The sequence below is a fragment of the Rutidosis leptorrhynchoides genome, chromosome 2 (assembly GCF_046630445.1).
Source record: "Rutidosis leptorrhynchoides isolate AG116_Rl617_1_P2 chromosome 2, CSIRO_AGI_Rlap_v1, whole genome shotgun sequence".
Lineage (NCBI taxonomy): Eukaryota > Viridiplantae > Streptophyta > Magnoliopsida > Asterales > Asteraceae > Rutidosis > Rutidosis leptorrhynchoides.
In genome coordinates this window covers 415,814,323-415,816,946 of record NC_092334.1, presented here as the reverse complement: position 1 = coordinate 415,816,946, position 2,624 = coordinate 415,814,323, and positions in this window count along the sequence as shown.

Here is a 2,624-nt window from a genome sequence, read left to right as displayed (position 1 = left end):
TAAGTTTTCAAAGTGTGCATTTTGGTTGGAAGAAGTTCAATTCCTCGGTCACATAGTGAACAAAGAAGGTATTAAGGTGGATCCGGCAAAGATAGAAACTGTTGAAAAGTGGGAAACCCCGAAAACTCCGAAACACATACGCCAGTTTTTAGGACTAGCTGGTTACTACAGAAGGTTCATCCAAGACTTTTCCAGAATAGCAAAACCCTTGACTGCATTAACGCATAAAGGGACGAAATTTGAATGGAATGATGAACAAGAGAAAGCGTTTCAGTTATTGAAGAAAAAGCTAACTACGGCACCTATATTGTCATTGCCTGAAGGGAATGATGATTTTGTGATTTATTGTGACGCATCAAAGCAAGGTCTCGGTTGTGTATTAATGCAACGAACGAAGGTGATTGCTTATGCGTCTAGACAATTGAAGATTCACGAACAAAATTATACGACGCATGATTTGGAATTAGGCGCAGTTGTTTTTGCATTAAAGACTTGGAGGCACTACTTATATGGGGTCAAAAGTATTATATATACCGACCACAAAAGTCTTCAACACATATTTAATCAGAAACAACTGAATATGAGGCAGCGTAGGTGGATTGAATTATTGAATGATTACGACTTTGAGATTCGTTACCACCCAGGGAAGGCAAATGTGGTAGCCGATGCCTTGAGCAGGAAGGACAGAGAACCCATTCGAGTAAAATCTATGAATATAATGATTCACAATAACCTTACTACTCAAATAAAGGAGGCGCAACAAGGAGTTTTAAAAGAGAGAAATTTAAAGGATGAAATACCCAAAGGATCGGAGAAGCATCTTAATATTCGGGAAGACGGAACCCGGTATAGGGCTGAAAGGATTTGGGTACCAAAATTTGGAGATATGAGAGAAATGGTACTTAGAGAAGCTCATAAAACCAGATACTCAATACATCCTGGAACGGGGAAGATGTACAAGGATCTCAAGAAACATTTTTGGTGGCCGGGTATGAAAGCCGATGTTGCTAAATACGTAGGAGAATGTTTGACGTGTTCTAAGGTCAAAGCTGAGCATCAGAAACCATCAGGTCTACTTCAATAACCCGAAATCCCGGAATGGAAATGGGAAAACATTACCATGGATTTCATCACTAAATTGCCAAGGACTGCAAGTGGTTTTGATACTATTTGGGTAATAGTTGATCGTCTCACCAAATCAGCACACTTCCTACCAATAAGAGAAGATGACAAGATGGAGAAGTTAGCACGACTGTATTTGAAGGAAGTCATCTCCAGACATGGAATACCAATCTCTATTATCTCTGATAGGGATGGCAGATTTATTTCAAGATTCTGGCAGACATTACAGCAAGCATTAGGAACTCGTCTAGACATGAGTACTGCCTATCATCCACAAACTGATGGGCAGAGCGAAAGGACGATACAAACGCTTGAAGACATGCTACGAGCATGTGTTATTGATTTCGGAAACAGTTGGGATCGACATCTACCGTTAGCAGAATTTTCCTACAACAACAGCTACCATTCAAGCATTGAGATGGCACCGTTTGAAGCACTTTATGGTAGAAAGTGCAGGTCTCCGATTTGTTGGAGTGAAGTGGGGGACAGACAGATTACGGGTCCGGAGATTATACAAGAAACTACCGAGAAGATCATCCAAATTCAACAACGGTTAAAAACCGCCCAAAGTCGACAAAAGAGCTACGCTGACATTAAAAGAAAAGATATAGAATTTGAAATTGGAGAGATGGTCATGCTTAAAGTTGCACCTTGGAAAGGCGTTGTTCGATTTGGTAAACGAGGGAAATTAAATCCAAGGTATATTGGACCATTCAAGATTATTGATCGTGTCGGACCAGTAGCTTACCGACTAGAGTTACCTCAACAACTCGCGGCTGTACATAACACTTTCCACGTCTCGAATTTGAAGAAATGTTTTGCTAAAGAAGATCTCACTATTCCGTTAGATGAAATCCAAATCAACGAAAAACTTCAATTCATCGAAGAACCCGTCGAAATAATGGATCGTGAGGCTAAAAGACTTAAGCAAAACAAGATAGCAATTGTTAAGGTTCGATGGAATGCTCGTAGAGGACCCGAGTTCACCTGGGAGCGTGAAGATCAGATGAAGAAGAAATACCCACATCTATTTCCAGAAGATTCGTCAACACCTTCAACAGCTTAAAATTTCGGGACGAAATTTATTTAACGGGTAGGTACTGTAGTGACCCGAACTTTTCCATGTTTATATATATTAATTGAGATTGATATTTACATGATTAAATGTTTCCAACATGTTAAGCAATCAAACTTGTTAAGACTTGATTAATTGAAATAGGTTTCATATAGACAATTGACCACCCAAGTTGACCGGTGATTCACGAACGTTAAAACTTGTAAAAACTATATGATGACATATATATGGTTATATATATAGTTAACATGATATTATGATAAGTAAACATATCATTAATTATATTAACAATGAACTACATATGTAAAAACAAGACTACTAACTTAATGATTTTGAAACGAGACATATATGTAACGATTATCGTTGTAACGACATTTAATGTATATATATCATATTAAGAGATATTCGTACATCATTATATCATGAT